This window comes from Vicugna pacos, chromosome 17 (genome assembly GCF_048564905.1).
Source record: "Vicugna pacos chromosome 17, VicPac4, whole genome shotgun sequence".
Classification (NCBI taxonomy): domain Eukaryota; kingdom Metazoa; phylum Chordata; class Mammalia; order Artiodactyla; family Camelidae; genus Vicugna; species Vicugna pacos.
The window spans coordinates 44,988,390-45,011,292 of NC_133003.1; the positions used below are offsets into that span (position 1 = coordinate 44,988,390).

Consider the following 22,903-nt stretch of genomic DNA (forward strand, 5'->3'; position numbering starts at 1 on the left):
AGAAAAAATGTTAGCATAGCAATAAACAATATCATTAACCTGCATTGTTATTTCACAATAGTAATAAAGCTTAATTTGCATCCATAATAATCACTGTAATCAAGTACTGTACAGGGAGTCAGGAAGGCGCAGGCTCATTTCCCAGATCTGACACTAATGACTGAGTGTGTGACCTTCTGGGTGTCCTGCAGCCCTCCTGGCATTGTGCGTTCCTATCCAAGGACCCAAGAACACTGGAAGATGTTTCTAGTATTACCCCTGCAAAGAATTTGATTTTTGCTCTATATGCCGTGATTGAATGGAAAGCTAAAGGTCTGGCAGACACAGCAAGGTGATTTTTCTGGTTCCTAATCCTACAGCTAAGAACAGTTTTGTTCTTTTAAAAATGTTCTCCCCCTATTATGACAATTCCCCACCACCTCACCTGGACTCGCCTGAGGGAAAGAATTCTACCTGGGATACAGAAAGCTGCTTATGATCATAGAACACTTGTTCACCCGGTAAATATATACTGGGCACAACCCATGTGCCAAGCTTTATAGGAGGTGCCAAAATCAAAAGAAATCAGTTGATTTTTCTGCAGCTTATACACTAACTCTGTCATAAGCATTTTGTCACCATCAGTCATGTATTCACCTACAAGTGTTTATTGAGTGCCCAGCACAGAAAGGCACTCGGCTAGGTCTAGCACAGAGGTTTTCAGGTGGGGGTGATTTTGCCCCCTAGGCATCTGACAGTATTTGGAGACATTTTTTGTCAGTTATTGTCACAGCTGGGGGTGGAGGATGCTACCGGCTAGAAGCCAGGCATGATGTTAAACATTCTAAAATGCGCAGACAGTCCCCTGACAACAGAAGCATCTGCTCCACGAGTCAGTCATGCCAAGGTTGAGGAACGCTGCTCTGGCGGACACGGCTCTGCCCTTGGTGAGTTGAAGTCCAGTGAAGGTCATGGAGAGGGGACTGGCCAAGTGCAATAAAGCATGCGGTGGTGGTGAAAGTGTGAGCTACAGAAGTACAGAAGAAGGAGCTTTCATTTAGATTTTGGCTGCCTGCAAAGGCTTTATGAAACCTTCTGGTTAATTCCCAAAACAGGCTATCACCAGGAACACCCATGCTTGGCAGGAGATAATTTTAGATCTAACCTCATTGAACACAAGTGAGTTGGATGGTTGGTTGAGAGAGGGTAGACACCTTAAGTCTGTCAAGAACTCTACACTGGGGATGGAGTTGTTCATTCTTTGTAGGACTCCATAAGAATTCAGAATGTCTTGACTTATCAGGAGAGGAGGCTGGAAACAGAAGGAATGTCAGTGGCAAGAAACATAGGACTGTACAAGCTGCATCAAGAGAAGATGTAGCTGAGCTGACAAAGCGAGTAATGCCTCATGTTTTATAGAACTTCAAATTTTGCAGTCCTTAAATGTGTATCTCATTTGACCGGCAACATTCTGAGACAACATTGTCATTCCTTCTCCCTTTTTTCAGTGACTAAGGGATCAGAGCCATGGAGAAATTCAGTGTGACCTTGGACAAGTCACTTAATAATTCTCTAAGGTTTAGCTGTAAAAGAGAGGTTTCAGGGCTCCTCTTCCTAGCCCAATTTCAATTTGCCTAAGGTCACACCTTTAGGGAAACACCGGACCTGGGATAAGACCAGCCTCCCTGCCTCTCTCATACCCATTGCCTTTCCCGTTCACACCAGGGCTGCTTCCTGAGCCATGGAGTCAGATCAGGTAATAATATGACAGTGACTCAGCATTCTAGCTCTTGGGTTACCAGAGAGAGCAAGGATCTGGGATGCATCAATTAAAATGTATCATGCAGAGAAACTTAAACTGGGTTTCCCAGACACCTAAGGACTAATCACACTTTCCTTCTAATATTTTATTTTAAGCTGACTTTAGAAACTTAAAAAAATACTTGTGACAAGCTGGGAAGAAAAGTTCATAGGAGAATGATGCTAGGGTAAGAAAATGAAAACCCAGAACATGTGGACAGAATTGAGGATGTTCTGCTTAGGAAAGAGACGCAATAGTAGCATGTGTTTTGGTTTTGTTTGCTTTTTGGTTTTTTCTTTGGCGGGGATATTTTAAATTTCCTCCCAGAGAATGATGACCAATATATACATACACACACACAAGCGCGCACACACACACACACACACACACCACAGGGAAGGCAGATTCCATATTGAGAAGTTTATGTTTTTGCTTTTAATAATAAGATTGGCACATTAAAAATGGGTTTGGGGGAGAGCCTTCACTCAAGATCTTAAAGAGGTAACTATTTCTCACTTCTCTGGGATGGTGTAATGTTTTCTTGTGAGAAGGAAGACTGAGAAGCTGCCTGACTGTTCAAGGTTCTTTTCATCTTCATAATTCTGTGATTTCCAAGATCATGAGCGAGAATAATATAGGACTTCAGCCATGACCTGAGAGTTTCCAAGACACTAATGGAATCTATATTAACTCATCCAACCATGATAGAACCACTGAAAGACGCTGGAGTGGCAATTAATTGGATTTCTCCTCTTGTGCTTCAGCTGATTATGGTTCTTTGCAAGGAGAACTACACGTCAGGTTTGACCCCCTGAAGGACCAGTTAGCTTTGCTCTGTCCTATGGGGATAGTCTTGTCTCTGGAATCCCAGCCAACTTCTGCACATACTCACAAACTCATCATTTGTTACCTGGGAGGCCAGGTGAAAAACCTGGGTCTCTTCAAAGATATCTGAAGGAAAAACACAAAGTATGTGGGCAAATGCTGGTGGGACAGTTTTCTATTTATGCGTGACGGATAACACTGTCAAAATAGAATCCTGCTGAGGAAGTTTCCAAATGGCTTCACCCTCAGGATTGAGCAATAGAGTGAGAGATTAGCTCTATGCAAATGAGATGCTTTAGTATTTAGGAGAAAAATATTATATAGGCTCCCAAATTAATAATATAGAATGTAGTAGCAGTAGGAGAAAGATAGTGATATTCAACATTATTGCACCTTTCCAGTATGCCAGGAACCATCCCACACATCCTATCTGCATTCACTCGTTTAATCCTTGCAACAATACCTGCTTTACAGCTCAGGAAACTAAGGCACAAAGCAATTAAATAACTTGCTCAAGGCCACAAAACTAGTGTGTACTCAGTAAATATTTGTCACATGAATGAATGAATGAATGAATATACACCTGTTTTAGAGGGGAGTCCTTTACTCGAATTCTCATTTTACAGCAGTCCTGCTTTCTCAGCAGGGCACTTTGAAGAACTGGCTCTGTGGCTGTGGATGACAGATGAAGTCTCAGAGTTTGTAAGTGGCAGAGCAGGGATGTGAACTTGGGTCTGACTCTGAACTTGTACTGTTAAAGCACTTGCTATGTTTATTTCTCTTTAATTGCAGCTATAAAACAAAAGGATTGGACTAGACTAGCTTTCATAGCCCATCTGGTTCTAAAAATTCTGTAATTCCATTATTAAAGTAAGGTTTATGTAAGATGATTTTTTTATTACTTTAAATTTTGAAATCTAGCTTGGTATTCTTATTTAACCAATCATCACTGAATTATCCTCTAAAATTATATTGAAATTATTAGCAGCATATTTTAAAATCGTATTTAGAATAAGCAATTTTAAGTGGACGAAAATGCATACTTAAAGATTGCATTCTTCTAACCATTACCATCACACGGCATACTGAGTTATATCATTCTCTAAATTTGGAAGGTTTCTAAAAATTGAAAAGCATTTTTCTGTTGCACAGAAAAAAGAAGTGAAAATATTAATTGTGAATAAAGTTACTTTGACACTTGCAGAAATAAGTAGCTTGCTGATCCTTCTAAAAGGTACTGGATGATTTTTACAAGAGCTTGAAGCTGTCTAATAATATTAGAAACTACTTGAGATTTGCTTCTAAAGACTATTTTGCTTTAAGAGATCCTTCTGGAATGCAAGTGATGCATCCGAACAATGTGAGTCCTTGCCATCGTGTTACAGGATGTACAGCCCAAGGCAGGACAAAAAGCTTGGAGATGAGGCAGGTCTTAGAGTTGGGAAGAACTGGCTCCAAATGTGCATCTTAGCTCTGTGGTCTGGAGTGATTTCAGTGAGCCTCAGTATCGTCATCTGTGAAGTGGAGGTAATAATAGAACCCACCTGACAGAATCACTGCACTTGCTCGGTGAGATCGTGCGTCTAAAGCTCTTTGAACAGTTCCTGGTGACCAAGGTGAGTACTTGGTAAACAGTAGTAACGGATAGCAGTGGTATTATTATTATGTGGAAATCTGGTGTTTCTGACTGCCAGAGTGTCTGGATGCTCATTTGGAGGCAAGTGGAGATATTTTAAGAGACAAGATTCAGACTAGGTATTTGTGAATTTGGTAATTCACACGGTTGTCACCTTTTATGGACCCCAAGAGAGCTTCATATTTGTCCAGACATGCAAGAAATCTTGAGTCAGCCGATGTGTTTTGAAAGAACAGATGAATACATTAGAGCTGTTTTTGTTTCTAGATCCTGCTCTGTATCCACTCTCTCTGACAAGACTATAATGCCCCTAAGTTGTGATTTATGGAGTCAGATTTTCTAACCTGAGAGAACAGGTTCAGTTCAGAGCTATCATTCTCCAGTGAGGAGCCCAATTCAAGACATTGTTAGAACTAACAGACCCCCAAACTTCAGCCCTCTGGGATCCACTGTTAGGTAATACAGTTGTTGGGGCACGTCAAACTCTTAGAACAGCGACCAGCATCTTGAACATGCTCAAAATAAATCATGCTGCTACCACTGTTATTGTTGATTCTTAGTACTGCCATCTTCATAACATTTATCATCTTGCTTCTTGACCAAACTACAAAGCTTCTGGTTGGGGCCAGACTAGAACCCAATGCAGTGTAACTAAGAGTCCTTTTGGGAGCAGGGTCATTCACAAAGCAAGAGGAAGTACCAACCAAGCCAAATCTGGTGACTTTTAAGGAGACCCATGGTGGATGGACACAGGAAGATGCTGCTACGATTAAGCCTCGATAGCCTCTATCTTGTTTTAGCTATTAGATTCTTGTTTACTCACGATGAAGAGGATTAGAATACTATTAGGTGCCTCATTTTCTTTGAATTATTTGAGAGCTGGAACTAATAATTATTTATAAAGAGCTTTATACTCATTGTCTTATTTAATCCTCCTCTTCCGGGCTTCCCAATTGGTAGGTGGGTGCATTTACAGGTAATTGGAGATACTGATACTCTTTGCCCTTGGGGACAGCCAGACCCACCCAGACCACCTAGTCACCTCTGGCTACTCTCGCTAATAATCAGCATTTTCTAAGTGTGCTGAGAGGATGGCATAGCAACTCTGGGAGGTAAGTATTTCAAGATAAGGAAAAAAACCTGAGACAAACAATTGGCCCAATATCTCACAACAAGTTAGTGTGTAGGACCAGGCACTCTTAATTCTGGTGTTCCTCCAGGCTGAGTTAGCCACACCGTACTTGACTTTCCCACATCTCCTGGTCCTCCCTTCAAGCATGGCATGTTACCTTAATTTACGATTATTTTTTTACATCACTGTAATACCAGCCCCCTCCACCAAACAGCACCTTGAGCGATGAGACTATGGCTTACTCAGCCTTGAGACCCTAGCACCTAGAAGAGTACTGGGCACATGGAAGATACACTTAAAAATATTGAGTGAATGAAAGAGGAAAGGGATTTCCATCAAATGTCTATTTCATTTTGCCATACTGTTTCTGCTAAATAATTAAAAAAAAATTTATTCCCTAAATAGTTGGGTAGAAATTAGCTCTTAAACCTGTATTATACACAGAGATGTTAGTGCATTACTATTTTAGAGAGGTTATGATGGAACGCTGAACTCATTTGGGGGTGCTTTTATGTTATCAATGCCAGGGAAATGTTATTAATCAAAAAGTATTCATTAAATGCATGTAGAATATCAAGTGCTATTAGCAGGGTGATGTTGGGGTGAAAAAAATGTACAAGGTGTTATTTCCATCCCAAATAAGCTTCAAAACTCATTGGGGAGATAGAGTGAATAGAGATAAGACATAATAATTAAGTGATCGTCTGTGAAAATTCCACAACAATGGAAAAAAACCAAAAAGAGGGGCTCGGATGAGATGGGTCTGGGATTTCAACTTTGTCACATACTAGCTGGGTGATCTTGGTTAAAAGACTTAATTTATTTGACTCTCAAGGTCTCTCATCTGTAGAATGGAGGATGATATGAACCCTCAAGGTTGCTGTGAGGATGTGTGGGAAAGCTCTTGCTGCAATGTTAAGAACATGACAATCATTTACTTCAGTCATTTGGAAAATCTGACAGCATTACCTCTGTGCAGATCTTTTTGTGTGAGCTGGGGATACAGTGGTGAGCAAAACAGATAAAATACGGTCCCTTCCCACGTGGGGCTTGCTTTCTGATGGGGGAGACAAAATTAATCCAGTTGTCACATAAGGAAATATAAAAGTATGACTGTGTTAAGTCCGGTGAAATACAAGTTCATGAGGCCAGAAGAGAACATTACATGGAGGCTTCTAAGAGAAGACCTCTCTAAAGAAGTGACATTTCAACTAATATCTCAAGGCTAAGTGAGAGTTACCCAGGCAAAAGGGTGCAGGGGGGAGGGAGCTTTGCAAGCCAAGACGTGGAGGTCTTGATGGGTTTGAGAAACAGAGAGAAGACCATTGAGGCTTAGAATAGAACAAAAGGGGGACCATTAACTCAGAACTTCCTTTCTCCTGTCCTCTAAACTACACTGGTATTCAGACAAAAAAGACTATTAAGAGGTTCTGCAGCGGGAGAGTTTGCATTATGTACAGGAGGGATGGGATGTGTTGACTCCAGTCATGGAAGGGGGAAGACAACAGAAGGCTTGAATTCCTGGAGAGACAAATTGCAGGAGCTGGGCTGGTTGAGTGGCATCCCTGTGCCTGGCATAATTTGGACTGGCATGCCAAGATCTAAGAGCTAAAGGGCACTGCAAGGAGGGAGTATTGCCTTCATTTCTCTGTGGTCTTGGGCATGTTGTTTGACTTCCCCCCTTGGTTAAAGATACATGGATGTGAAATTGGTATATAGTTAATATCTTGTAAGCTCATATATCTTCTTTTATTTTCTGCTTTCCACTGCCTTCCCCCCTGCCCCCGCAACACATTTCCTTTTATTGTAGATGAACCCCTGATTAAAGCACTGGCTAACAGACAACACATCAACTGTGTTGCCCACAGATGGAAATTTTTAAATACTAGTTTAGGGCTATCTTTAAAAAAAAAAAAAAACTCTTGCTTAGCATGCAAATGCTTCCTTCATGTGTGGAATATCATTCTTGTTCAAAATCTCCATTATGTAAATTGCATTTAGCCACATCTGGCTGGTGTTAACATGAAAGAGGTGAGTGATGTTGCGTATGCAAGATCCTCCAAGAGATTCAGATGGTGAATAACTTCATTAGGGTGCTAATGACCATAAAACCTAGTTGTTATTGATCTGTCCTCCGTGGAGAGATCTACTTTTCTGCCTGATCTCAATTATTATGGTTCATAATACAGAGATCATTTCAACACTGGGTTAGCCTGCTGCCCCTGTAATAATTTGTATTAGCTCCATCTTTGTATTGACATACAACTTAATTCAGACACTATCACCAGTTAGTTATCAGAGTATCTGGTAGAGATAGTCGCTTACTTTTCAGCAAAATGCAGTCATCCTTTGTACTCATACTGTGCTTTATAGCAATACATCTCTGGCTCCCCTGAACCCTTAACATAACATTTTTTTCTTTTCTCTGCATGGCTCTTGCAATCTTAAGTCTTCCATGCTAGACCTTTGTGAGAAAAACATTATATCTGGCCATAATCTCACTCCCAAACTCCAGTCCTGTCTTTTCAAATGCCTGCTGGATATTTTCATCCCCAAAATCACAACATCATGGAAGGGTCAAGAAGAGGCAATGATTTGGATCCAGAATGAGCTGTGGCTGTACAAGAGGATACCATGGCAGTCTACAGAGAAATAAAGTCACTACACACTGGTCCAGCAGGGAGGGAACCGGAAGTACCCCAACTTCTTCCTCTTCTAATCACACAAATGGAAACTCATCCCACTTTCAGAATAAGCTCCTGTAGGCCCTATCTTGCTTTAGCAACCACAATCTCAGAGTCATCCAAGGCTCAACACCTTGGTATTATTTTTAATTCTTCCCTCCCCTTTCTCCAGTCTACTAGTCAACTATAATATCTGACAAGTAACTCTCTACTTACATTTCTCTAATGTCTCCTAAATATGGTCCTTCATCTCTGTTGCTATAACTGCAATCCCACTTCCAGTCCTCATTACCTCTCATTTAGCTTATTGTAAGTGCTTCTTAATGGCTTTCCCCATGTTTCCTCCTTTCTTACACAGAGCTGAGATGACTCAGTCTTTCTGAATTGTAGAAATGATCCCATCGTTCCCTGTACAAAGACATTGAGTGGTCCCCACTGACTTTGAGACTGCTGGATATTCTCCATAACCCTCCAGATCCACCCTACTCTTCTCCATTTTGCTTTTTACTCTGGGAATCAGACTTGACCATTTCAGTGGGTCCTTTGCCATCTGGTTTCTTGTTGGCTTCTGCTTCCTGCAATAGCTAGCTCAAGGGTGTTTGGCCATCATTTGTGAGTTTACCTTAACCTTGTCCATGCCTTATAAATGGTCCCTTTTAAAAATTTTCTTTATATACTCCCTTTTGAATGTACCTTCTGTTTTCTGCTAGGTCGCTGACAAGAGTAATACACTGAGTGAATACTCCTCAGTGAAGCATCAAAAGCCCTCCGTAGCTAGGCACCCTCCTTCCTTTCTGTCTTGATTTTCATTCCTATCTTGGCAGACCTTAAATCCCATTCAGAATGAAATAGTTCCTATTTCGTGTACTTATTCTGTCCCTGCTGCTTTGGTGCCTTTACACCAGTGGTGTGCTGGTAAATGTTTAACAGCTAGCTCTCCAAAAGATAAGCCCAAATTTGCAGTGTTTGCCAATTTCTGTGGTGTAAATACATTCACTTAGAACAATTTTAAGCTAATAATGTAATGTCTCTAAACTTGGATTTGGAAAGACATGCTCATGATTGGCTTAGGACACCACTGCTTTGCATCCAACTTCCTCTCCACCTTGGATGCCCTGCTTCACCCCCACCCCTGTCCCCCCTCCCCACACCCACAGCACTTTACACAGAAGAGTTGCTCAATCAGCTATTCTAATTCAATTCTATCATTCCTTTGAAGGGTTAAATAGCCTAATTGCCAGCCACATGCTGATGGTAATACTTCTGAATCTTGAATTTTCTCATGAGTGCTAACATGAGAAATATTAGGTGCTTGTTAGGTTTTTGAGACTTAAAAGTCCTGAAGCAAAAATAAGCTACCTGTTCATATTTTATCCCAAGTTGCTGAAGCTTACCCTTTAAAGTTGCTAATTCTCCGAGAAAATAATTCTTTTCTTTGGTCTTGTGTTCAAATTATGTCTTCATTATCCTCACTTAAATATAATTTGAAGTAAAAATGAGCCAACATTAAACTATATGTCATCACTATTATAACCATTTGAACATATCACAATTTAAACGGTGTACTCTTAAACCTAAAACTCTACAGAAAGCTTTTTAGGTGCATATTAGTCCTAGATAGATAACACAGTACTGCAACTTATTTTAAAATGCATTTTATTAAGAAATAACCTTTTTATTTTAGTCAACCTTTCTAAGAGATAACTTTAATTTTGCTTCATTAAAAATGTGATTCCTATATTTAAAGTTCAAAAAGTAACTACAGTTTTTATTAGAAAACTAGGAGGCAAAGAAATAAAGGTGATCTTATAATGGCACTGAATGATTTTATATTTTAATGGTTATGAGTGGCGATATAGATATGTAACTAAAACTATTCTTTTTACTTTTAATTTAATACAACACATGAATTGAAGAGAGACTATACAATGCATTATGATTTACAATGCCTGCTGGCATTTTAATGTTCTCAGCTGTTGTTTTGCACCATTGATTACACAAAGTCTAAACTGTGTAATTAAGGACCATCCCACTAATGTGCACTGGTGGATTTATGGCATCCAGGTCATGGACGATCTGAGCACTTTGAGTATTGGGCCATTAGTTTCAAAGCATATTAACATAGGCAAACACATTGGCATCAAGGAGAGTCTATAATAAGAAACTATTTCAAGGAGGTAGCTTTCACCTGATTTTAATTTACCAAAACAATTTAAAAACTTGATTACCAGAAATCCTAATTAACTAGAATTTTTTTCCTCTGGAGTCTACTTACAGGAGAATAGGGGAAATTGGAAGAAAATAAGTTAATAACCAAGTCTTTAGATTTAAAAAAAAAATCCCAATATAAGTTCATTATCAGGGTCTTGAAGAAAAAACTGTCTTCTAAAAAACCAAAAATTTAACCACTCTTATCAAAGGCAAGAAAGTGGGTATTAAAGATTAAATCTAAAAGCTTTCTAGGAAACCTTTGAATTTCCAAATTCCCTGAGCCTAATCTTCTGGTTAAACCAAGGTTCTACTTGATAAGTTAGTTTTCTTATATGTACCTGTGAGAATGCTGCAGTGCACTGACAATATTTATTGGAGGTCCAATGAGATCATTGAGGCAGGTGGGTTCACACAGAGTTCTGACTTCAACATGTAACAGTCTTGGGTTTAACACCAGCTTCTTCACCAAATCGCTGTGGGAATTCTGGTGAGGCACTTAATCTCTGAGCCCTAAGGTCATTTATAAAATGAGAATAATCACATCTGCCTCCACTGGGTGCTATGACAATGCACCACGTAAGGCACTTTCCACCATGCTGTCCCCCTTGCTCTATATCCTGCTCCCCATCCCTGGCGTTTGGCCATTTTGACGCTGTTCTTAGAGAGCCACTGTGGCCCCTAAGCCTTCAGAGGGAAGGTCTGAACAAGCAGGCACACTTTACATTATATTCATCCTCTCCCAGTGATGAAGAAAGTCAAGTTCTTTGAGTCTTTATTAGAACAAACAGTCATATAAAAATAGTTGAGAAAAAGAACTTGAAACCAGGTTTATTTTAAGAGTTCAGGAACAGATGGCTTTATTTTGCTTCTTTGAAAGAGATGGCATTCTGTAGAAACACAATGTGCTTAAGGTCTATCAAGTTGAAGGGCAGATCCTGTCACTCACCCAAATACTGCAGTCTGCAGTCTTTAACCTTGAGCAGCAGGAGCTCTTATGCTATAGATATGTACACTTCTGTATATTGGTCTCCAAATTTTAAAGGAACATTTTAATGTGGAAGGGATATATGTTCTTGACATTTTCTCAGTCTAAAGTTTAAACTGCACTTAGTCTTCTAATTGGCAAACTGTAAGCAGTCAGATTCTTTAGAGAAATATCACTAGATCAGAGCTAAAATATAGGCTCCCATCTTAAGGACATTGGATGTTTTCATTTTTTAAATAAAAATTTTATGAAAATGTCAGTTAGCTAATAAAGATTACTACTGGAAATAAGTATAACAAAAGATAGTACAGAACTCTCTTTGAGCAAAGAAAAATGCAAGAAATATTCTGAAATGCATGCGAAAATGTTTGCCGTTTTTTTTGATGAGAAGTTATTTCCACTATTACAAACTAAACTCTCATTCAATCTGGGAGCAAAAGAAAATCTGATACAGTCTAATAGAGTTGCTTGACTTGGTTGGCATCCAGAAATCTACAGTGTTGGTGTTAGCAGCCTACATATTGGCACTTTCAGTACCAACGATGATGATCTGTTTTTCCATTGGTCTCTCTGTAGTTCTGAATGTATAATCAAGAACCATTGTAGCAACTGGCTCTTTATGCAGCATTTATTAACATGGCATGGTAAAAGCTTTGCAGTGAAAATACTAAGCAATATACTGTGAAGTACTTAAAAAGAAGTAATGAAATGGAGCCTTCTAGGCATATTAAGGCTGCCAAACTAGATTTCACATTTATTTAACATTTAATCATGTCAGTAATTACAAAGCAATTATTTCATATAGACATAGTATGAGAGGAGAATTAGAATAATTTGTAAAAAGACTAAAATTAATTGATTTCATGGTAGTTTTTATATCATTGCACTTGCTAGTACTAAAAAGGAGCAATAAAAATAGCCCAGTTGTTGGTTCCTGTTTTGTTCTGTTTAGCCTTCTGTCAGTTTCTCAAGTCACTAATGTTAAATTGCTACTTTATGATTCCAGTTATGCAAACAGCTCATTTTTTACTAAGAAAGAAAGAAAAAAAACCCTTGATCCTACAAGTGTTATAAACAGAAAAAAACATTTTTTCCCCATCTTCCTTTGCCTGTCTTAGAATCTCAGATTTAAAAGGGATTTGAAAGACTGTAGGTTCAAGAATTCTTCAAACTGTACCTGGTGTATGATTTTCAAAATATTAGGGGAAAAGTGATTTTGGCATAGAGCTGAGATAGTTCATAAGTAAGTATTAGTCTTGCTTGCTAAGTCCTGGAGAAGAAGCTGTAAAGATCATCGAGTTTACCACAGCTGTTAAAATTAAGAATGGTATTTCCCTCTCCATAAGATGTACAGGCAATGGTAGAAAACAGCCTCCTTTCATAATCAGCTTATGTGTCATAGGTATGCAGTGGGGAGGAGGGTGAGGACAGTTAGCACCTTAAATGGCTAATAAAATAAGCATTTATATGAACATAATTAGGAAAGTAGCTTATACACATGCAGCACTGTATTATTTTCAGGACTGCCACAGTAAAGTACCAAAAGCTAGGTGGCTTAAACAAAGGAAATTTACTGTTTCACAGTTCTGGTGGCTAAAAGTCTGAAATCGAGGTATCAAGATATCAGCAGGGTCTCGCTTCCTGTGAAATTTACACAGGAACCCTCCCTTGCCCCTTCCTAGCAAGGAATCTGGGGGTTGGCTGGCAAACTAGTGCTCCTTGCCTGGTAGCTGCCTAACCCCAATCTCTGCCTTCACTGACAATGCGCTGCCGTCTCAGCTGACGTGTTTTCCCATCCCTTTTCTTCTCGTGGGAAATAGATAATTTCCTGAGTTTTCAAAAACCACTTCCACCTTTCCCACCATAATATGAATTTGCCTTGCTGGTTTTTACAATTACCCTTATCTCACATCTTCTGCAGTTACCTCTCCCAAGGGTATGATCCAGAAAAGACAAATCTTTTTGATGGGAGGCAACTAAAATGCCTAAAGCACAGAAGAGATAAGGGTATTATCACCTAAAGACTCGTTCATTCAGCAGCCGTTTTTTGAGTGCTCACTCAACACGCAGCACTCCACTAGGCACTGTGTAGCAAACACCATCAAAAAAAATTCTTAATTTCTGAAGTTTCATACATTCAACCTTGTCTTTAGGAAATATGCAGAGGATCATGGCACTTGCTACAGGGTTAAACAGTTTTGCTTAGTTTTTTTCTATGCAAAATGTTCTCTGAGGAGTACTACTTTCAAAGATGGTAGGGAGAACAGTGGTGCACTCTGATACTTGGTTTGAACATAGATGCTCTATTCTGATGAATAGAGCCTTATCTTGAGATTCTAGACAAAAGAATTCTTTCTTTGTGAATTTCCTTCTGGAATCAAATTATGACCCTTGTTAAGAGTGCATTGGCTTTCTTGCGTTTCCTTTTTGCACTCCATCATCCATACACTTGTTTGAACAGGTGGACTTAGTTCTATGGAGTGCCGGGCCCCCTAAGTAGAAGACTGTCAGAAATGTATTTTGTGTGTATATATCTTGATTGTTTCTGCCAGCATTTATTGAACACTCACAGGCCAGGAGCTGTGTTAGGCACAGTGCCTACCAAGAGGAATAGTATACAACCTTGGACCTGAATTCTATACTAGCGTGGAGTCTGGGTCACCTCTAAGAACACTTGGATAAACGAGTAGAGGAAGGAAACAGAATGGCTTACACCAAATCCAAGTCAAGCCACATCTTTGCAGTTATCAGGCCAAGGCCAACATTCCTGCTGGACCCTCTGGGTGGTAAGAGGGCAGAGCAGAGCCAGGATAGCCGAAGGCTGGAGTATTTAAACCTGGTCTGCATCAGAGCCCTATGCGGAGCTTCATACACCCAGACCCTATCCCAGACCTACTTCATCAAAATCTCCACAAGGCATGAAAATCTGCATTCTTCAACAGATCCCTGGTCTAATGAACAGCAAAGTTTGTAGATCTAGGGCTCTGCTGCCTGATGTGGTAGCTGTTGGCCACATCCAGCTGTTTCCATGTAACGAAATAAGGTGAAATAGAAATTTTAAATTGCGATTCTCATTCATACCTGCCACATTTCATGTACTCTGTAGCTGCTCAATAGCTACCCTATCCAGAAGCACCAATACAGAACACTCCAGTCATCAGAAGGTTGGTTATGTTGCACAGTGCCGGTGGAGCTGCCACAGGTTGGCCACTGGAACCCGCCTTCCCAAGTATCCATATATCTCCTCACTCCTTCCTTCTGATATGGATCTTATTTTGCAGTCACTTGTGTATCTGTCTTATACTCTCCCTATAGGATTAGAAATTCTTAAAGGGCAGAGTCTGGTCTTTCTGGCCCTGTGACACAGTAAACACCCAATGTGTATTTGTTTAATTTAATTAAATTAAGCAAATTAAATTAGGTACCAGTTTATTAGACCTCTTTTGCTTTTAGACTGAATCCTGATTTCCTTAGACGCTGGAAAAAAAGATGAATCAGAGCAGGATTTTCCTAAATCACAAGCATGAGGGTGGATAGGGAGCAGATATGTGCTAAATTGCAAGCTTCTTTTCTTCTTTTTTTAAATAAAAGTATGACTACTAAAAGCATAGGGTTCATATCAGCCCAAATGTAGAAGAGACCTAATAGGACTGTGAACATTTGCAAGCTTCAAATTGTCGTACTTGGGCATCTGAAAAGCACATTTTAATTGATTCAGTCAGTTATTTAATTTAATTTGCCTACTATGTAGATGCCAGGCCAGTATCATTGTGAACAAGACAGAAACAGGGTCTCTACCCCGTGAAACCCACTTTCATCCTGGCAGATTGAAATATTGGCAAGGACCCTCCTGCCCAGACAAGCTGAGATAGTAGAGGAGCCAGATTTGGGCCCTGGACTCAGATGCCTGGATTCACACAGAACCTGCACCACTTTGCTGGCTTCAAGATCTTGGCCAGCTTGTTTCATTTTTGAGTCGCCATTTCATCATCTATAAAAATAGAAAAATTAATGGTTCCCACCCCATAGGCTTGTGAGCATTAAATAAAACAATTTATGTAAAGTGCTTACAGCAATGCGTGTTGCACTGGAAGAGCTCACTGCTATGAGTAAGTACTGACTGCTCAGCCAAAACGACCCCACAACAAGCATCAGATGTAAAAAATGGGAAGTATCTATACAAGGCTAGAAAATACTTCATTATTTGGAAAAGATGCTTCCTATCTTTATTGGGCTAACAATCTAACTCACTTTGCTTATTGTTTACATCTTTGCACTCAGAGTAACTAAGATCAATATATAAATGTGTTGCTAAATGCCCATCCTTTGCTCTATTCTTTTGTTTGTTTGGTGAAGGATTGAACTCATCTGGGACACTTATTTCCAAGACAATGAGAAAAGGAAATGGTTTGGTTGTCATTCAGTCTCTCTGAGTGTAGAGAGGTATATGCACTTTTTATTATAGTGCTTGCAAAGGAGAATTCTTTAAAGAGATTTACCATTAAACAGCAAAACCAAAATCCTAAGTAACTAGCCTGCAAAGATTTAATTAGCATTATCTCATTAAAATAAATGTGTGACCTTTTTTTAATTCCAAAAATGACATTGCTTTTGAAGATACAATCTTGTTAATAAGTTGGGAAAGAGGGAGAATTGAACTTTGAAGGCAGTCATGTGATAATTGGGGAGTTTGCAGGTTGAGCCTTTTCTGAGTCCTGCCCATTGTTTAGTCTGAGGGCAAAGGAACCTGCTTATACACCTGTAGTTCATATTAAAATAAAATAAAGTAAAAACTGTGGAACCGACCAAATTTTCCTGTAAGATTCAATGCAAACCAAACTGTAAAACTACTCCTGTGCCTTTGCTCTAAAGCCTTTCTAGTATTCTAGAAATCTGTTCTGTCCTTAACTGAGGGATAGATGTCTCACTGGTACCCAAGCTCTTTGTCAAAGAGATGAACCATCCCTAGTTGCTCACTGTGATCTATCGAGCTCCAGCCATTTGGGAAGAATCTGTATTGCCTTTAGGAGTTATAAATGCTATACTCTAGATACTTCATCGACAGTCCCATTCAAAGTCAGGGGTTCTTTGGGATGATCATGTGACATGTGGGAGGTAGTGTTTAGGGCATGGGCTTTGGAGCCAGGCTGTCTCAGTTTCAATCCTGCTCCATCACTTTCTAGTTGTATGTCCTGAGCAAGTTACTTAATATCTCTATGCATTGGTTTCTTTAGTTGGAAAAGGGACAATCATAGTTCCTACCTCCCAATGATGTTGTGAGGGAAAAATAAGCACCAAATAAGGGTTGAGTTTAAGAGAGAGAGAGACAAGAAAAGAAAAAGAAAGCTATCCCAGATAATTCTCAAAAATGTATTAATTTCCTTGTTGGAAGAATAGATATTAACTTAGGTTTTCAGCAGATGACTCTAATTTCCTAAGTTGAGAACCTCAAAGGAAATGTATGATTATTGAGATTCTACTATGTACCAGGCACTGCTCAAGACATGTTCTCTTATTTAATCCTCACAACACCCACAACCCTATCCCCTTCCAATAGATGAGGAAACCAAGGCCCAGAGAGTTGGACTAATTTGCCCAAGGCAACGTAGGTAGTGCCAGTATACGGCCCTAGCTCTGTCTGCCTCTTTAGATCATTTCTTTAAAAAAAAAAAAAAGTGAAACATACTTTCTCATAAAAAGCCAGAATCAAGCATTTTGCTCTTAGTCATAAGGAGTGCTGCTTACATGGGTGCCGTTAAGAGTAGAAACCCAGAAAAGAGGTGTTAAATGCCTAAAATCCTGGAGCTGAAGGAGCCCTAAGACATCATCTAGGTTTGGCCCAATTTCAGCACTTGCAGGCAAGAAAGATGGCCAGCATGATCAGAGCTGGAGGCAAAACCAGAGCTAAGAACTTGGGTCTCCTAACTGTCAGTCTAATGCTCTGATCTCTGTACCCTCTGATTTTTGAACTACCTCCAGTTCAGAACTAGATAGAATTAGGGCATGAACCTTACGTCCTTTACCCAGTCTTATCTGAGATCTTGGACAAGTGCTTTGACTTCTCCAAGAAAAATAGGGATGATCACACTTTATACCAGATACATATGTCACTCACTATAGTGGTTAGTACGTAGGAAGCCTTTTATTGAAATAAATCTATTTATAAAGTTAACTATATGCACATCATTATTGTACTGTTCACAAGGCCTCTCCTATCTTGAATGCCCACTTCCAACTCCTACTCATTTTTCAAATCCGCTTTAATACTTCTTACATTTGAATATCTATGCCCTTACAGAGTTGGCAACACACAATCCATCATCAAATTAAAAGAAGTTTAATATATGCATTTTACAAATTAAACTTGTGATTTGGCCGTGCCTATGTAGAACAGATCAACCATTATAATAAATTCACTGCCATGTTTAAAAAAAAATCAATGAACATTGTTAAGCTGACCTGACTTAATTTTTTGGAATAAGTTGACCATCAGCATGATTGATTGAGCTGTCCACCCTACCCACCTACCTACCTAAGCAAAGGTCAAGATGGAGGTTACTAAACATGCCACTGCACTCTTCCCAAATTGAATGATGTTTTCCTATGCTTCTAATAAATGGTAACTGATTAACAGAGTGCTAGAGGCTAACATTCTTCAAAGGGTCTTGGACCCTACCCATTCAGACCCTGCCAGAATATGAATTTCAACTAACCTTAGACTAAGTGAAGCGGTGCAGAGTTCTGTAAAGGATCCTGTATTTGGAGAATAGAAATGCAGTCAAGCTTGTCCTCCAAATACGTGACCTTACCTCTCTGAGGTATTCTCCGTGAAATGAGAGGTTGTTTTAGATGTGCCAGGTGATCTCCAGGGCCTTTGTCCAGCTTTCACAGTTTGTGTTTCTCTCATTTCACAGGGAGGCTAGCCTGCTTGCTTTAGATCAGTTGAAGCTAAATCAGAATCTGAAGTAGATGTCATTCCCCCGCGCTCTTCCACAAGCACCTTCCCCACCACGCCAAGCCACCTACTTAGATCTGGATTCATGCCAGCTGGCTCTGTCTGGGCTTTTGGCTTTCACTTTTCTTTTGCTTTTTTAAAACTTTTTTTGTAATTCTTCATTCCGTGCAGTCCCAGTTTACTGTGCCTGGCCAACCCTCCTCCAAAGGCTAATGTGCTGGCCGTGCCCAGTTCCCCCTCAGGAGGTGCATGAATTGTGGCCTCAGCTTATAGCTTCAGCTTGGAGACCAGCTGCGCCTTTGAGCTTTGCCCAGAGGTGCTGGCTGATACTGCACCTGTAGTGTGACGGATTCACCCCAGCCCAAAAGAGGAAGGAAAAGGAGGGGAAATCAAAAGATCACTTGTGTCCAACCTCATCTTTACACACTAGTGCATTTGTACCGCCCACCCAAGCAAACCAGAGAATTGTTGAGTCCTTATTAATTAAGAATACCAAATACACAAGAACAAAATAAAACGAGGGAAAGGACAATCATTTATTTTCTCTGGGAACCAGAAAAACCAAAACAGAATTTTCAAGTGGTCAGGTCAAGAAATGCTGAATTAGGGATCAAGGCACTTGGTTATTATTTTGTTCCTCTGTCAATTAACTGCATCATCTTGGATCACCTAGGGGATCTCTGAGGTTCTGCCGTGCTTTAAAAGTAGGTCTTCCCAAAAGAGAGGAGTGTCAACTGAATTTTGGTAAATGTAATGCTTTTTAAAAAAGCGGTAAATAAGTTTTCTTCAGAACAAAGATTCACACCATAATACACTGAATTTCTAATCATAGATTTTCACATGCAGAGTATTTGCCAATAATATTTGAAAATTAATATCTGCTTATCAAATACTCCCATTAGCTAAGCATTATTGGTTATAACAGTTTTTATATTTCAGTAATTCAGAGATTGCAAACTGGCCACATGCCATTAAAGGCCTCAGAAAGCAGACGAGTTTTTTTCCCTCTGTACAGTTATAAACATCCATGGATGCCTTATGGAGTGCACACACTCTCCAGCTTTTTACATGACCGCTACTTCCTTCTGTGCACCACTCAACTGACTTTACGTTCCTAGCCCCTGAAGAAACTACAGTTTGAGATCTTGGCATAATCAAACTACATGCCTTCATAACAATTTAATAACCAAAAAGGGAAAGAAAAGAAAGAAGGGAGGGAAAGGGGAGAGGGAGGTCAGAGGAAGAAGGGAGGGCAGGAGGAAAATGGTGGGAAGTGTGGTTTTCACGACACTGGAGAAGGGGCTGGTAAGATGACTTCCTGAGGTTCATTTTGACCTAGGAAGCTCTGACTATCTTTCCTCTCAACCCACTTACTGTAAGATAAAAAAAAATAGGACACGAAGTCACTGGACTTGCTCAAGGTCACCTAGAAAGTCTGTGGTAAAGCAAAATTTAAGGATCCTTTCCCGGGTGTCCTCATTCTGTTGCTCGGCCCACTCACACACGATGCTGCACTGCTTGCTGATGAATAATGTGGGCTCTCAGGAACAGTTCCTTATGCAAAAGAGCCTCAGCAAGCTCCATTATGTCCTTGCAAGGGGATGCACTTTATTGCTTCCTTAATGCATTATGGAGACTATTATAACTCTTCCTCCCGCACGCACCCTCCGTCTGCAATCATGAACACACACTACAGGGTGCTTTGCTTTGGATAATGTGTGAACAAGGAACATAATTTTGGAAAATGGTTGGAGCAAGAAATCTAAAAGTCAGAAAGGGTCAGGGGCCAAAAGAAAGTCTAAGAAACTAATGTCTTTTAAAATAGTCCATGCAGATTCAGCGTTCAGAATGCATTTGCAAGACCTTCTTTCCTTCCCAGGGGAAATAAAAGACACCTTCCATAAGGAGTTTGTGGTAATCTCTCTCTCTGGGTCTACCTCCACTGGTCATCTACATCGTTAGAAACCTCTGGCCAGATCCTTTTCAGAACTTGTAGTTGTTAATACCACAAAAGGCACCCTCCGCTGATTTCCACTACTCCTTGCTTTCATCCTCAAGGCCCATAAAGAGACCCAGATTCAATATGAAACATCAAGCCTGTAAATAACAATGGCTAACCTCTCTTGAGCATTTGCCAAAAGCTACTCATTTAACATCTCATCCTAATCCTCTCGCCACCCTTGGAAAAGTAGGTTTTATGATATTTATTCTCTAAAAGAAAGGAATCAGACATTGAAAGCTTCAGTAACTTGCCCAAGGTCACAGAGCTAAATCTGAAACCAGGTCTGTTTCTCCAGAAGCCACACTCCCAACTCTATCCTAAGCTTCTGTTTGAAAAAGCTTAATATCCTTATGAGTCTAACAATCAGCCAGTTATACCTGCAGCAGAGTCAAGGCGGCCTCAGACACAGGGGGAATCCCCCTGGGAGGTCAGTCCATAGAGTGGAGTTTCGCTCTACATTGCCAGAAGGAAGGAGCAAAAATCCCGTTTCTTCATTATTGAAGCCACTCCCAAAAGAAAATAAATAAATCTGGATCCTGCATGAGCCCTGGATCTATTTGGGAACCCACAGAGCTCAAAGAATGATTTTTCTGAACATTCCGTACATGGTGTGAATTTGGCCACCACAGAAACTTTGCATAAAAGTACATGTCCTATGAAGGCATTTTCTTTCTTCATATTTTAGGGGATCAAGATTTTAGTTCTTCACTGTTATGACTAACAATGTCTATGAGATGATGTTAATTTCCAGGGTGGGTGTTTGTGTTTCATAATTTGCTTGCCTACATTGGGCTTTAATTTAGCCCTGGTACAATATTTGGTCTCTGGATTTCTAACAATATTAATTCCACTAACATTGGTGAAAATTACAGTGGAAATGGTAAACAAGAATACCTTCAAAATAATTAGAAATAATTAGAAAAAAAACTTTTTTTTTCTAAATATGTGTCATACCCAAAAGTCTTAAAAGAGATTTGCTTATTCATTACTTCCCAAAAGCCCTGCAGGGTGAGAATGAAATTTAATGGCAAACTTGATGAGGTTCCAGAGATTCAAATAAAGATTTGAGGGCTCACTCTGTGTTGGACTTTTTCCCAGATTCTGGGGTGAATACTTTCACATAGATTATTTTATTTAGATTTCGTAATTTTCATATATGAAGTATGTGTAATTGGCCTTAATTTTAGCTATGGAAACTGAGACACAGAGAATGTATGTAGTTCATACAAGGTAACACTTCTCATAAGTGAAATCAGATGTAAATACAGATCACTTGATTCCCTCAGGACAGAATCTTTTCTGTGAGTTAAGAGCTATCTGGGTTTAATATAACTAGAATTCACATAACCATCATGTTCACTGTGCTTGGTTATTTCTTTCACCCAACTCCATAAGGACCTAATGCAGAAGGATCCTAGCTCAAAGTCCTACCAACTATTGTGATTTTATTAAACTAACATCCCGTCTGACGTTCCGTGGAAGAAATGGGGGAGAGTGCCAATTTCACTGGTGATGACCACACAGTCCATTTCCTTCGAATTTTATATTCAGAGCAGAGTGTTCTAAACATGCATTATTGGAAAAAGAAGCATCAAATGTAATTATATAATTGATTGTGGGCCTCTGAGAGGCATCCCTTGCCAATTTTGGGCCTTTAAAGCCATGGTTTGTTACTTAAGAGATCGTTCCTTTAAACTGCCAGACTAACTTGTGGAAGATATTTTCTTCTCAAATTTGACCAACTTAGTCCAGTCAGCCCTAGAACAAAGCAATTTTACTTTTAAAAAAAAATTTATGACATTTATTTTTTATTTGTTGTAGAATTTAATATCATTAATTTGTACATGGGTGATAAAAGTTGGCCTGTGTTATAATTAATTTATTTTATTATAATAAAAGCTGTAACATTAGATTTACCATCTTCCACTTTTAAGTGCACAACTCAGTAGTGTTAAATATATTCACACTGTTGTACAATAGACCTTTCAAACTTTTTCATCTTGCAAAACTCATACTCCACCCATTGAGCAGTAATCCTCTTTTCCCTCCCTACGGTCCTTAGCGACCACCTCTCTGCTTTCTGTTTCTATGATTTTGACTATTTTAAATACTTTGTATGAGTGGAATCATACAATATTTGTCCTTTTGTGGCTGGCTTGTTAAGGTCTAGTGTAATGTCCTCAGTGTTTACCCATATTGTAAATATGACAGGATTTTCTTCTTTTCTAAGGCTGCATAATATCCCACTTCATGTATATGCCATCTTTTCTTTTTCCATTCATCTGTCAATGGACATGTGGGTTACTTCCACCTCTTGCCACTGTGAATGATACTGCAATTTACACTGGTGTACAGGTATCTCTTTGAGATCCTGGTTTAAATTCTTTGGGATACATACACAGAAGAGGGATTACTTGATCATATGGTAATTCTGTTTCTAGTTTTCTGAGGAACTCTTTTTCCATTCCAACCAGTAGTGCACAAGAGTTTTAATTTCTCCACATTCTTTCCAAAAGTTTGTTATTTTCTGTTCTTTTGACAGTGGCTATCCTCTTGGGGCCCAACTTCATTCTTTGGCATGTGGGTGTCCAACACCATTTGTTGAAGAGACTATCCTTTCCACATTGTGTAGTCTGGGCACTCTTGTCAAAGATCATCTGATCATTTATGGAAGAGTTTATTTCTGGGTTCTC

The 22,903-nt window shown here is 39.5% G+C and overlaps 1 protein-coding gene and 1 long non-coding RNA gene across 3 annotated transcripts in view; one reads left to right on the forward strand and one right to left on the reverse strand.

The window, feature by feature from the left end:
- The window catches only part of LOC140686806 (uncharacterized), a 100,863-nt gene that overhangs the window by 10,495 nt on the left and 67,465 nt on the right, over positions 1-22,903 (reverse strand). The gene's annotated exons all lie outside the window — the stretch shown is intronic.
- Positions 1-22,903, forward strand: part of LRRN1 (leucine rich repeat neuronal 1) — a 36,401-nt gene that overhangs the window by 5,789 nt on the left and 7,709 nt on the right. The gene's annotated exons all lie outside the window — the stretch shown is intronic.